Consider the following 15249-nt stretch of genomic DNA (forward strand, 5'->3'; position numbering starts at 1 on the left):
AGAAAACTCTATACTTAAAAAAAAAGATGCAATATGTGGAAACCAGTCCAGATCCCTGGTTTTGTGCTTCTTAAAATGTGGGGTGCTGCTGTTAGGGCAGTACAAGAATGGACAGGCACACGGATATGACCTAACACAGTGAGACCATCACTCCCCTTTCAATCCTCCCAGTCGCTAGGAAGAAAGCACCAGGCGCATGCTAGTGCTACCTTAACCTCTCTGTTATTTGCAAAGCAGCATTTTCAACAGGGAATATGCTTCAAGCTCAGAGTTTTGTAGCAGGAAAGATTTTCTAGTTAGAACATACTATTTTTATGTTATGTATCTATTTTTTATGCCCTACCTTCACAGAGTAATTCTGGTCTTCTCTTCACAGTACTTTCATAAACGTGCAGATATTTCCTTAAAGAATAAGTAATTACTTAGATGGACATGAAAATAGGGCACAATTCACGGTAATGTTAGAAAAATAACCAAATGTGGCAAAAATAAATATCTAAAAAATTAAAAGGAAAACAGTCCCTCGACCCTCTGCTCCTACCAATTTATGACATCTGGTACCCTGGAACGGTCTCATGTCTCAGCCTGACTCGTGAAGCGCTTTTGTGCATTGGTCCACCTTGCATTGGTCCACCTCGCCTCGGTGTCTGCTTTTGTTATGGGTGTGTCCAGGGTCTGTGCGGCAGAGTCATGGGTCCCTTCAGGCCAGTGCAGAGAGGAGCTGGTGCATGCTCTTTCAGCTGTGCAGGGACTTACAACTAGAGTCTGCTTGTTCAGATGCCATGGGGCAAAAGCAGAATCTGATCAGCCTAAGTCACCAAGGGACCAAGGGGAGAAAAGTGCTCTGCTGAACTATGTAGATAAATACTTTTGTTTAGCCAGTCAGATTTGGGGGTCATTTGCATTTGGCAGTCACTTTCTTGGAAAGATAGTCTGAGACTGAGCCAGACACGTGGAACATTTGTTGGGGAATGCTCTCCAAAGACAGCTGGGGGACAAAGAAAAGAAGCAGACCTGGGCAGTTAGAGAAGGTGGGCTTTGGTACAGTCACCGCAAGGGCACAGCTGGTTCCACCAGAAGCTCTGAAGGTGTGATGGCCACTAAGCTGTCCCACATGGGAGACAGAGGGCCAGGCCCTTATGTCTTTGAACCAATTAGTCATTGAATCAAAGCTGTTCCAGAGAGGAAGCTGTGATGTTGGGTGAGGTGACTTTCAGCCAAGGGCAAATCCTGGAGAGAAGTGAGCTGAGAGCCATCAGCTGTGAATATTCCCAGCAGCTGGAAACCTGGGTCTTCAGTCCTGAAAAGGGATCTGGGAAATGCATCTCTGTATCCACTACAGGGCATAACCCAGTCAATTCTGACTTCTGTGCAGAGGTTAAGCAACTTCCCCATGGGACGGTGTTGCAAGTGGCAGAACTGGGATTCAAATCCACATCTGTCTGACTCCTAATTTTTACCATTATATTAAACTGACCACCTATCTCAACATCATCCTGTGCCTGTTTTTCATTGGGAGGCCAGTTAGTGGGGTCATTGCCATTTATAAGGTATATTCTCTGTGCTGTATTTACATAAAAATCTTGAGGGATGAGTGTGTTCCTTATCAGGTGGAAGGCAATCAGAGCTTGCAGAAGATCAGCTATTTGTACTGGTTGAATAGTTAGTAAATGAGATGTGGATCCCAGAATGCTTTACTCTAAGACCTACATTCTATTCCTCAACCCTGTGGCAGCAGAGGCTTGAAAGGAAAAGTCACTAGGCTCAGGTTTAGGCAGTCTCCTCTGCATTAGCACTGACATTCGATGAGGAGGGGATACCCCTTTTAGAGGCTTCATAACTAAGACTTTTCCAGATCACACATTTCTTTAACTTTATGAGTGTAGCTGTTGGAGTGCCTAATTCCCCATAACCTTCTAGAGAGAGAAGAGATTTCCTTTATTAGAGTGCCCCTTAGAGTACAGAGATCAAGACACCTGTTCTATAGTTCTGATCCTACAACTCTCTGATGAACTTGGACAACTGGGTTTTCTTGGCCTTGAAGATAAGGGAGTTGGATGCCATATATAAGTTCTAAATGATGTATTTTTTAAAGATTTTATTTATTTATTTATTTATTTATTTATTTATTTATTTGACAGAGAGTAAGCACAAGCAGGGGAAGCGGCAGAGAGGGAGAGAGGGAGAGCTCCCTCCTCTCAGCAGGGAGCCGATACGGGGCTCAATCCCATGACCCTGGGATCATGACCTGAGCTGAGGGCAGATGCTTAACCAAATGATCCACCCAGGTGCCCCTAAATGATATTTTCTTATTCAGATTCAATGTTTCATCTTTGTGGAGCCTGCACTATGTGCTAAGCACTCAACTGGATCATATGCATCATGCTGAAGATTTTTAGAGCTCCTTTGACCTCTCGGACAATTATTTCCATCTGACAAACAATAAGTAGCTTAATCCAATCAGCAACAGAGGACTGTGATCCCCATGAGGAGCGAGACAAAGTATCTGAGCTTTCCAACTGCTCCCAGTTTTTAGTTGGATGTACCTTCCAGAATGCAGTATAAGGAAGAACACCCAAAGACAACACGGCATTCTCACTCAGTTGATAAGACTGATCCTGCAGGTCAAAGAGGCCAGGGCAGCAACAGAATTAAAATAGAAACCACTGTCAAAAAGATATCTTGAAAATTCCCATTTTTCAATTGGATTATTCATTTTGGGATGTTGAGTTTTATAAATTCTTTATATATGTTGGATACTAACCCTTAATCAGATATGTCATTTGCAAATATCTTCTTCTATTACCTAGGTTGCCTTTTAGTTTTGTTGATGGTTTCCTTCACTGTGCAGAAGCTTTTTATTTTGATGAAGTCCCAATAGTTTATTTTTGCTTTTGTTTCCCTTGCCTCAGGAGATACCTATATCCTGATGTTTACAGCAGCAGCATCAACAATAGCCAAATTATGGAAATAGCTCAAATGTCCATCAACTGATGAAGGATAAAGAAGATGTGCTATGTGTCACACACACACACACACACACACACACACACAATGGAACATCACTCAGCCATCAAAAAGAATGAAATTTTGCCATTTGCAATAACACAGTTGGAGCTGGAGGGTATTATGCTAAGTGAAATAAGTCAGTCAGAGAAAGACAAATACCTTATGATTTCACTCATATGTAGAATTTAAGAAACAAAGCAATGAGAAAAGGGGGAAAAAATAAAGAATGACAAACCAAGAAGTGGACCTCATAGTTAACTATGAGGACAAACTGACGGTCATCAGAGGGGGGGTGGGGATGGCAGGAGAAATAGGTGATGCAGGTTAAGGAGTGCACTTGTCCTGATGAGCACCAGGTGGTGTGTGGAAGTTCTGAGTCACTCTGTTATATACCTGCAACTAATATTACACTATTAACTGGAACTAAAATAAAATATTAAAAAAATTCTCATGTGTTTGAGAAATAAACAGTGCATTACTAAATCATAGATCGAAGAATAAATGAAAAGGGGAATTATGTTATTTTAAACTAGATGAAAATTAAAACAACAAATTTTGAAAGACAACTAAAGCAGTGCTCTAAGGGAAAAATATTAGCTTTAAATGGTAGTCTTCGAAGAAAGCACTGAAGTCAATTATCTAAATGCACATATGAGAGATTTAAAAAGAGTAAATTAAACCAGAAATAAGCAAAAAGAAAAAAAAGGAAATAACAAATGTATAATACACCACAGTGACAGGAGGCAGATGGGTAGCTGCCTCACTGGTGTTGAGGGGCTGTGGTCAGGCAGGGACAGCGTAACATTTTAGGATATGAGAACCCCTCTATGTTCACTGTAGTGGTGACCATGTGTACGTGTAGACTTAACCAAAACTCACTGAAGTTTATGCTTGAAATGAGTGTGTAAATTCTTCCCCACTACTTCTGATTGTAAACATTTTTAACAAGTGCATCCAACACTCACTGAAGATGGAAAGACAAATTAATGATGGTGATTCTGATTATGCAGCTAATGTAGTGCAGTTAACACTCTACGACGTTCCAAACACTGACCTAAGCCAGACTGCGTTTCACACGTGACACATTAATCACAAAGAAAACCTAGTGGTCGGTCTCATCATCCGCCCCCCCCCTTTTTTCTAGACAAACAAAGACTTCAGCATTTAATCAAGTGACCCATGGTCATCCAGACCCCAGGGAAGGAGCAGAGTCCAGAAGACTGATCCACGTGCACCGACCTCCAAGATGCAGTGTGATGGGGACACAGATACGTCACAGCCAGCCGCTGTCATTGGTGGAGGGGCCCAAACATGACCTTAACCCTAAGATGGGTGTCTCCCTGTGATTCCCTTGGTAGGCGTCCCTCCTCCTGTTCTGACTTACTGTCTTGCATCTGACGCATTCTCAGTGATCCAGAAGTCTGGTTCTGCTTTCTTGGTGATGCTTCACATGGTTCATGCTTCCCACCACCGCCCCTGCCCCTCCTCCATTCTCACCACTCACCTTGCATGCTAATTTGCTGGAGTATTTGGTGTTCTCCACCTGGCACGAATCTCTGGGAGCATCTCTGAGAGCACGCACCCAGGGGAGCGCTCCGTACAACAGTGCTTCCTTTTCTTCTCCATCTAGACCGTCTTTCCCATCGTGGCAGGTAGACTGCCACGGGCAATGGGCCAGGCTGCACACACAATCTGGCGAAGGGATGGAAACAGAAGCGGAACTCGGAGGCACGCTCTCAGCTTTTAAGCATTTTACAACATATGTGCAGGGAAGGTGTCCCACTGGCTGCATTATTCCAGAGCCCGGTGTCTGGGGCAGAGCGAGACAATGCTGCTATGAGGGCATGTGCCTCATGTGTGTCGGCCTGGTAGCAGCTGCAATAATGCTTTCCTGACTGCAATAAAGGTTCTCTTTAAGTTGACTGATGAGTCATAAGAGATGGGTCTATGCTTGCTGGGTTTTATCCCTCTCTTCCTTCAGAAAGAATGGATTTCACACCTGCAAGACCATTTCTCCCAAATGCAATGGTTTAAAAACCTGCACTCGCCTTACAATTGAAGGCTGTAAGATGGACTTGAGACCTGGCTCTGTCAATCAGATGCTGAGAGATCGTGGGTAATTCACTGATCATTTTCTTCAGTGGCAAATGGAGGGGGAAAAAATACCAGCACTGCAGGCTAGGAATGAAAATTCAGCGAGATAATACATTCAAAAACCTTTGAAGTGAGCTGTAAAGAACTGGACCATAATATATAATTACTGTTCTTGGTAAACATCTCATTGTGTAGTCCCTTCCCCTTAATAAATACCCCTGCTTTCCATTCAAGAGAAAATCCCCTGAAGATCACATCATAAAATCATAGAAGAATGTGCTAGAAAGGAACTTAGAATCTAAAACTTGCAGTTTTCACATGGGAATCTGCAGTCCAAGGAAAGGAAATGTTTCGCTCATAATTCCAAACATGGTTGCTCTTCCCTGCTCTGAGGCTTTGACACTTGTTTGGATTCTAGAAACTTATGTGATCAATTAATATTATTATTGCCAAGATGCTTCTTTGTATTTCTCAATTCTATATGTTTCCTATGCCACCGTCTAGAAGTTCCCCCCAAGACACACTTCTTTCTAGACAAAACATCTTGTACACGGAGAGCATAATATCAATATTTTGTAGGTTTTCCTATCATCCAAATTCCAGCACTGGAAACCGAATCACGCAGAGTTGGAAGTGAGTGAAAATAACTGAGTCATTGTATCTGTACGTTTTTTTGCTGGGTACCCAGAACTCCGGGATTTCTGGAACATACTTCCCGAGACCCAGGCTAAGTGGTGTTCAAGGGATGGCTGTTTGCGGCCACAGTCCACATCTTTCTTATGAAGCCACTTACTGTTTGTGGAGATGGGACAAGGAAAAGGATGGTTTTCAGGAGCTAATTCTCCCCAGGCCACTACCTTCCAGAGCAAAAATCTAAGATCATGAGAATTCTAAACCCAAACCTGGCCTTCTAGATTGTTAGGACATATTCATCAAGGCAGGCAGATAGATTTAAAAGTTTATTAACTTGGTGTGTAACATTTAAATGTTTAGACACATGGTATGTGCGCCTCTATAGTACTCTTGTCCTGGGCCCTGCCAATGTTAGGGACAGACGTGCTGGAAGCCACACCTGAAGACTGTTTGCTTGAAATGAATAGCGATGTTTTCCAAAGCAGAGCCAACATAAAGCTGATCTAGGAGCTCTGAATAGGTGCTCCGTGGCACAAGATTTGTGATAAGTACATGAAGAATGAATTCCTGCTTATTACATAGTTATCTCTCTCTCATTGACTATAATTATCACCATTACCATTTTAGTAGTAGTAGTAATATCACTATTCCCAACCTTAATAGGATATTGTACTATTTTAAATTATTGCATTTTTTTTTAATTATCTGTCACTCCACTGAAATAAAAGTTCTAGGAGAGGGTTAGCTTTGTCTGGCTTACTCACTGGTTTCCATAGTGCCTAGAACAGTGTTAAAAATGTAATAAGCATTTAATAAACTCTTTTTAAAAATTCACCAGAGAGCTGATTTTTAGTATACACTCACAGCTCGTAGGCCCTGAAGACTGACAAACTATTAGTAAATAGTAACAACTGAAACCCACCCCCAAACTCACTTCCAGCTTTCCCCAAGCAGTACCTTCATCAGGTGTTTGTAGAAATCATTAGCCTCTGATATATTTTAGGAAATATCTATGTCAAGATTCGTCTTTGGGTACCTAACAGAGTGGCTGATTCATTCATAGTCAACAAAGTAATAAAGAAATGGATGTATGAAGGTCTGAGCAAAAGCATGGAAGTGGGTTTGGGACCTAGCTCTGTATCTTACTACTGGCATAATCTTAGGTAAACTTCTTGATCACATTGAGCTATTTTTTCCAAGGCTGATAATGTCTACTCTACCTTCATTGCAAGACATTTATAAAGAACAAATAAAACAATAACAGCAAATACTTATGTAGAATTTACTATGTAGTGAGCATGCTCTAAACACTTTGTTTGTGTTATCTTACTTAACCCTTACAAAAGTCCTATCAGTAGGGGCACCTGGGTGGCTCAGTCTGTTAAGCACTAGACGTTTGATTTCAGCTCAGGTCAAGGTCTCAGGGTTGTGAGATCCAGTAGCGGGACAGGGGCCCCCACTCAGCAGAGAGTCTGCTCAAGGAGTCTTTCCCTCTCCCTCTGCTCCTCCCTCTACCCTGCTCGTGCATGCACATGCATGCACACTCACTCATGTGCGTGTGGGCGCTCTCTCTCTCTCTCTCTCTCTCTTAAATCAATAACAAAAATCCTAAAGTAGTCATAGTATTTACCACTCTCAGGAAAATAAGATAGCCAACAGGTAAGTGACTTGCCCAAGTTCACTCAGCTTATAATTGGGAAGAGCTGCATATGAACCCAGCAGTTTGGCCATAGTGTCCCTGTCCATGACCTTCTCTCCACATGGATGTTACCATTCTATTAACTACAAAGCACTATTCAAACAAAAGAATTTAGTGTCATTCCCTCTCGTAGAAAAGACCTGTTTCCCCTGCTTTGGGCATCCAATTCCTACCCTGATTCTCTGCAAATCTGTTGAGATTCTCTTCTCCTGAAGTCACTAAGTAGAATTTTGGCTTTCAGGAAAGTAGCAGACATTCCCCACTTCACTAAGCTTGCTTGTCAGCTCTGTTAGACTGAGTAAGGCTTTGTTTTCACTTTTACCTCCTTCCAGCCCAGCCCTGGTAGTATAGATCTAGGTTTTTCATGAACAAAAGAATTCAGAGCTTATTACTTGTATTGCTTATTACTAGATCTGCGTCCTGAATCCAGCTATCCCGCCACTACCACTGTAGCCCCAGGAGTGGCGTGTTTAGAGCCTCATTGATTGAAACCAGCCAGATGTTTGGAAATTGAGATGCTTGCCCATGCTGCCGCAAAGGAGCCTCCGCGATGTGAATTCCTGATGGCAGGCAGGGAGGGGGGTGGAGGGAGGGGAGGGCCCCCATAAAATGAGCAAACAATAAAGAGATGATTATAGGTGTCTCACTTCAGCGCCTGGGTTGGTAGCTGAGCATACCTGAATTGGGTTTTAAGCATTAGTAATGAATTTAATTCTCCCATTTGGGAGAGGGTGGTATCAGCTTTCAGCACAGTGGAGACGGTATTACTTTCAAACGAAAACTTGGGAACTGGAGAAACAGAGGTGTCTGACCCTGAGAATGGGGGCCATTTGTGATCACAACTTTAGAGGAAGTAGCACACTGCAGTAGAAAGGGGCTTGGAATCAGGGCTCAGGTCTTAGTTCGGTCACTGGCCACCCACGTGACCTTGAGAAGATTCTATTTTAAAGTTCCATTTTCTCCTCGGTAACACAAATTACGAGTTTACCTTAAGTGGCTATTACAAGTATAACGGCATTGTTCTCTTATTTCTCTGATTACATGTGAAAGCCAAGACGAAGGCTATGAAGGGATAAAGGATAAGAAAATTCTACACGAGAGGGGATTGAATCAAGCAAGCAGCTACTAGTCAGTCATTTGACAAATATCTGGTTGTTTGGCTGAATTTTCTGCATACTTTTCAGAACATCCAGGTTCCCAATCTGGTTGCTTCCTTAGCATGTCCAAATCAAGCACTCAGGTTAACCCACATTCACATTCCAGCTGTGTTATTTGTGAATTTTGTGACTGTGTGACTGTTGGCAGTCTTCTTAACCATCCTAAGACTCAATTATTTCATTGGTAGAGTGGGAATAATAGTTAATATTTATCACATAGAGTTGTTGTAAAGATTAAATAGGGTGCTATATATGTGTGTGTATATGCATATGCATATATATATAAAGTTTTTATTTCAATGGCATATGGTAAATACTCAAAAGATGGTTGCTATTATAGAATTAGTATCATTACTATCATTTCAAATATATACATGTGTTTTATGGATAATATACCGTATTAGTGCACCATTTGGTAGCTGGATGTGGTGGGAGGCAAATTTTGTTTTTGATATTTGGTGTCATGAGGCAACATTTAATTAAAATATTTGTACTTACCCAGCACCTATGATCTGCATGTGTTCCTAACATACAATTCAGGTGGCAACAAACCCATAAAGCAGCAAGACATTGGAACCATTGGGTGGCCTGTGTCTCAGAGTTTGAGTGACCCAGAGAACACTGAACAGCATGTCAGGGGCAGCCTGAGAACCTGAACACTGGAAATGCCTCCTACGTGAGCAAATAAGCAGAAGGGACTGATGGGACTCAAAAAAGTTGGCCACTAAAGGCTGTCCAGATCTGATCCTGCCCCCGTTTCTCTGTGTCTTCTTCCTTCATGTCCTCAACACACATTCTGAGCTCCACTGTTTAAAATATTTAGAGATCTAGGGGCACCTGGGTGGCTCAGTTGGGTTAGACTTATTCTCTTTAATTTTGGCTCAGGTCATGATCTCAGGGTCCTGGGATCAAGCCCTGTATCAGGCTCTGTGCTCAGCATGAAATCTGCTTGGGATTCTCTCTCTTTCCCTCTGCCCCTCCCCCTACTTATATTCTCTCTCTCTAAAATAAATAAAAATAAAATCTTAAAAAAAAATACTTAAGAGTTCTTCAACATACGTGCAGATCCAAATTGTGCAGATGCATGGACCCCTGCCCAGATGCCTCTTCACAGGCATTTGGGCCCCAGCCCACCTAGTTTATTCCTACCTGTGCTTCTACTGGTGGCTAATTACCCCTCTTCCTGAAAGTTATCATCGTACATGCATAATGATAATAAAAAAACATGTATTTTGACTTTTTACTATGTGCCACATACATCATATTACCTAAGCTCCTATAAGGCATCTCATTGTTATCCTCATTCATGAGGAAATAGAGGTGGGAAAATCTGCTGAAGGTCACAGATTTGTCCGTATAAGCTGACTTCCAGAAAGAGGAAAGACTCTATGAGTATCATCTCCAAGGCTTTTGATGATGAACACAATAGGAGCTCTAGGGTCAGTAAAGCTGAATGCAAAAACCCTGGCCATTGGTGATGTTTTTCCACCTGCCTGCCTCGACTCCCCAGACAGCTCTGCCCCAGCATCCTCTATTCTGCACACTCAACAAGCAAAGCATCTTCTAAGGAGTAGTTATGTGTACTCCTCAGTAATGCGACCAGGTAAAAAGAAAACATCTTTCCTAATACACAGCGCCCACTGAGACATAGCTGATGCTCAGCCATGTGGGTTTGAAAGATAATTCTAGGTTATGGCCCAAGCCCTCGTCTTGACTACCAAATTCTGAATGCTAACACTTAACATACATTATCATCTCTGGTCTTCATGCCAACCTCCAGAGACAGGTTTTATTCCTGAAGATCAAAGAGGTACAGTGACTTGCTGAAGACCAATGGGTAGGTTGGTGGAGCTGGAATTCAAATCCAAAGTCCGTAATTCTGAAGCCCTGATTTTAACCACCATGTTATACTGCCTCTGGGCAACACTAAAACTCCAAGCACAAATAAACTCCCTTAAGATGTTTTGTAAAAGAATAAATTCCAAGAAATCAGCCATTACATGTAATGGACACTAGATTAATTTGGCAGGAAAATTAGAGATCAAAATATTTATCAGCTTCACTCAGCAGATGTGGAACTTGAGGTTTGGAAAGTAGACATGATTTGAGCAACATGGTGAAGTTTATTAGCTGCACATGTAACGAGACAACCCAGATGCACTTGACTTCTTAAAATGTGTTTGCTTTTTAGCTTTGTCCTATGAAATAAACATTGTGCTTGTTGGATAAGTAAGCCAAAGATGATACAAGGAATGACAGAACTGCTCTAGGGCAAAGGTTTTCATGGTTCACCCAAGTTTGTCCAATAATGCAAATGTATTATATTCCATTGGTCATTCCAACATTATGTTAGACACTGGGAAATCAGTAAATACAAAGCATAGCCCTTACCCTCAAGGAGCTGCTTCTTTGTTGCAAAAGTAAAGATCCAAGCATGAAAAATCATAAACACTACAATTCAGGACATGCTATGGTGGTGGGGATCATTGTCTCTGTTCTGCAGGTACTGTTTTGCAAAGTCCTATATGAATGCAGACAAAATTCAGCGGACATGAAAATGGGATTTTGGTCATCAAGGAAGGCCTCACGGGGGAAAGAGAGTGCCCTCACACTGGAAGAAGGGGAGATTACTTTAGTTAAGACTTTGTTAGTTGCAAGGAAGGACTTATTTGCGTTACCTCAAGGAAAAGAGATTTATTTTTGAAGTCAATTAAAGTATAATGAATACAAAAGAATAATAGCTCTGAATTTATCAATCTCTTATTATGTTCTAGGAATTATGCTAAGCACTTTATCTACAATCCCACAGGAATGGTGATATCAGCTCTAGCTCCACTTTACCTGTGGGAAAACAGAGGCTGGCCCAGAGAGGTTAAATAAATTATTGAAGGTTACACAGCTAGAATTTAAATTCAGGCAGCGTAACAGCAGAGCCCTCACTCTTAAGCTCTGAATACTAAACAGACCAGAAATGGGCCCTGAAATAATTCTGTATGTATGCATATGTACTCACACATGTATGTGTCTCAAAATTTACATAAAATCCCAGTTATAACATCCCTCCTGGCTTCTATCTACCTGTTCTGTTAGATCCTCACTACCAGCCAGGTCTGCCATGACTGAAGCTTATTTAAGATCCATATTGTCTATATAATCCTGAATTGACCTCACAGCCTTTGGGTTCAGCTTCCAAGTAAGTCAGTCCCACTATCCTTTTTGCAATCCTGGACTTCTGGCTAGCATCAGTCATGCAGGATCTAGGTCACCGGCCTCCCAATCTGTGGACCACTTTTCACTCAGGTACTCAGCCTTCTTGTCCACTAGGCTGCAGTTTGAATATAGGAAAGAAGTCACGTAGTCCACTGCCCATCTAGCTGAGGCTGTGGACACAGCAGTGGCCTGTAAAGGATGAAGTCAACAGTGTAGGCAGTGATCTCAAGGAAAGCATTTGTTTTCAATTCCAAAATAGATTCTCCCTTTTCTTTCCAAAACAAAAATAAAAAACTTTTGAGATAGATTCTCCCTTTTCTTTCCAAAAGAAAAATAAAAAACTTTTGAGATAGATTACATATGAGCACGTTAAGGCTCAGGGAAGTCAAACTGCAGGTGCAAGATCAGAGCACAATCTAAAGGAAAAACAGAGACCAGAATTCTAGTTTCTCTGTCCTGCCATCCAGTTCCCCTTTCCTCGTGGCACGCTGGAATCTAAAATGGACATTAAACTGCAACACCAGTCTCATGGCCCCACTTTCTCGTGTAGCATCACGTGACTTTGAAAGAGCTGGGGGTCAAAAGAACTGTTTGCTTCTAATTGTCTCAATAAATTTTAAAGATGTTATTACATTGTAGTGATTAAGAACTGGTAAGAGTAGATGCAATGTGATAAGAGCAAGGCCATGAAGCTTAATAGTCCTTAGCTGATTGTCACCCTCTTACTTTTTTCCTTTTTTTTTTTTTTTTTTAAAGAATGAACAATTCCACCCAGGACTTAAAGCACCCGGATCCAACAGCACTTTATATTTCCTGCCATAAAATTCCTGGACTGGAGCAGCTGCCAGTTGAAGTGAGGATCACATAAATAAACACCAGAGTTCTGATCCCTACAGCATGCCAGCCTGGCCTGTGAGCCCAAGAGACAAGCAGAACAGATTTCTGTGCAAAGAAACGTGACCTTTCACACACTTCCAAATACCCTGCCTCTTGTTTCTGTTGTCTAATTCTTGCTTTCCCCTTCTTTCTTTTATTCTTCCCGTCGTCTTTCCTCCCCTCCTTCCCTCCTTCTTTTGTTTGAAGCAGAATTCAGAGAAAATATGTTAAACAGCAGAATCACCCCCGATAGTGGGCAGGATTCCACTAGATGAGCACAGCAGAATTCTAACAGAGCCATACGTTTAATGCCTACTACATACAAGAGCCAGACTCGGTGCTTTACTGAGGTCATCTCATTTCATTCTACCTTGCAAGGCAGTTATTATTAGTCTTATGATATGAAGGAGAAAACAGTCTTGGAAGAGTCCTTAAATTATTTCCATTTTATCATATGGTTATGGAATGGTAGGATCCATTTAATGGTTCATTGATTGATTTTCAAAGCCCTAAAATACCCACAAAAGTACATTTCAATGTTGGCAAGAAACTACTTCAGTTCAAAGAAGTTTCCAGGAAGATCCATGATCTACCCAGATTTCCTTAAGGGCTACATTTAACATAAAATGACAAATCTCTCTTTATTAATGTTAAACCGAATAAAATGTTTAGTATGCTCCCCCCAAATCCTATTCCCTCTTTGACACCTATCAGGAGTCAACACTTGCCATTCTCGTAAATTCAGTGCATTTGGCTGAAAGTGCTATTGCTGTGTCTGTCAGCACTATGACAATGTAAATAGTAACAGAGGTGAGAAGAAGAATTCCAGGTCTCATTTTTCTACCCCATGGATGTTCACACAAGGACACTGTGCTTTGGTGAAACAACCTATCTAAACGGTACACATCAGTGGAACTGTTTTGTATCAAGAGAACATGGGAAATATCAGTTATATTATGTAACATTACAAAGCAGTAAGCAGTGACAACAAAGTAAAAACCAAAGGGATAGTCTATCTATTATGCAGATGCATGGCCATTCAATGTCATTCCAAGCTCTTATTGCTTAAAGGAGATAAATCAGATACTCCATGTGGAGGCTTACCTGAGTTCTCTGCTCTTGCTTGATATTAGACCACGTTTCTGGCAGCATCAAGTGCTTGCAAGCTTACCTCGAGACTCTTCCTCAGATGAAGTATAAAAAGGACAAAGCTGAATACTCAGAATGAAAGAAAAGCCAAAGAAAGACTAAAGGCACATGCAGAGCCAAGTGACAGACCCCAGTCTGAGGAAATGAGAGACCCATTGCCAGAGTCTGAGGCATAAATCCAAGACCCTGACTTGCTGGGGAGGCCAGGATGCAGTCAGAGGAGAAAGGACGCTCACCTGTGCAGGCCTGAGCACATGCTAGGCCATCAAGTCCCCATCTGAAAACCTCTGGGCTTCCTTTTACCAACATGCATGATTTGCTGCTTTGTTATCTGCTTCCCCCTCCAAAGGCCATATTTCTATAAGACAAAACTTCCTCTGCTCTGTGCAGTGGGCACCCACCGAGTGCATGGAAATTTGAAAACATACTGGTAAGGAATAGAGGCATTGGGCTTCCTTCCACACATCTGCCCTCTGCTCTACCATATTCTAGAATGCCGGGGATCCAGAAAGGCACACTCTCTGTGTCTCTCAAGTAGTTAATCTGAATGAGAACATTTAATGCAATGTCTATCCCTGACAGGATTATATCCTGGGGAAACTTTCTCCCCTGAATAGAATAACTTCCCCATTCCAACAATTTGGCTCTCCTCAAATATATGGTACCATGCCTTGTATGAGACGTCTTTGAGAAAAAAAGAGCCAATATTGGCAGATTGTGTTGTGTTCCCAAATTAGCAGTCTAGTACCCCCACCAGGGCCATGGGAGGCCTCTTCAGATAGAAGGTGCAAGGGGAAAAAACATGTGGCTGAAATAAAAGTGTCTAGAAAACTTGCTGTAGTTGCACCAAGGAAATATATTTCATATTCTTCTCTTGATTAGCATTCTAATGGTTTCTGACTTAGGTCTAACAGCTTGGAGAGAATATTACAGGCAATTGTGTAAATAATACAGGTTTTTTTTTCAGTGTGTCCAAATGTATAATTAAATGGATAATGTTACAGCTCCCCAAACCCGCTAAGGCCTGCTGCCTAAATGGAGAGCTTTTGAAATTTCATCCCAATACATGGTTACATGATACATTGCTTTTATGGCCCGCTGGGCAAATGACTAGTGGTTTGGAAAAGGTCTGAATGCATATTTATAGTAGAGAGCACAATGATGTTCGGAGGGCCAGTAAAATCGTTCTAGTAAATAACATGAATTATACAAAAGCATCTCTTTATGTATCTGAACTTTTCTGATGCAGGATGCGTGTCCACACAAACACACTTCATCTCCTTAATGTCTACAGGTAACTCTTGTTCCAAATTCTATGCAATCAGATGTCAGGGTTAAGCAAATTTGAAGGAGAAATCCTACTTCTGAACTCCCTCGGCAATGTTCAATGCCTTCTAGAATTCTCAGAGGATGTAGCATCCA

The 15249-nt window shown here is 41.7% G+C and overlaps 1 long non-coding RNA gene across 21 annotated transcripts in view; it reads right to left on the bottom strand.

Moving 5' to 3' along the window:
* Positions 1-15249, bottom strand: part of LOC112662299 (uncharacterized) — a 296118-nt gene that overhangs the window by 177948 nt on the left and 102921 nt on the right. For 17 of the 21 annotated variants that reach the window (XR_007401579.1, XR_007401578.1, XR_007401575.1 and 14 more), the window contains exon 2: positions 4514-4701. The exons of 3 other annotated variants lie outside the window; for them this stretch is intronic. This is a non-coding gene — a long non-coding RNA (uncharacterized LOC112662299). Of the gene's footprint in view, positions 1-343; positions 403-4513; positions 4702-15249 lie in introns of all 21 variants that reach the window. One more of the 21 variants, XR_007401568.1, reaches the window with a different exon arrangement.

Source organism: Canis lupus, chromosome 13 (assembly GCF_003254725.2).
Source record: "Canis lupus dingo isolate Sandy chromosome 13, ASM325472v2, whole genome shotgun sequence".
Taxonomy (NCBI): domain Eukaryota; kingdom Metazoa; phylum Chordata; class Mammalia; order Carnivora; family Canidae; genus Canis; species Canis lupus.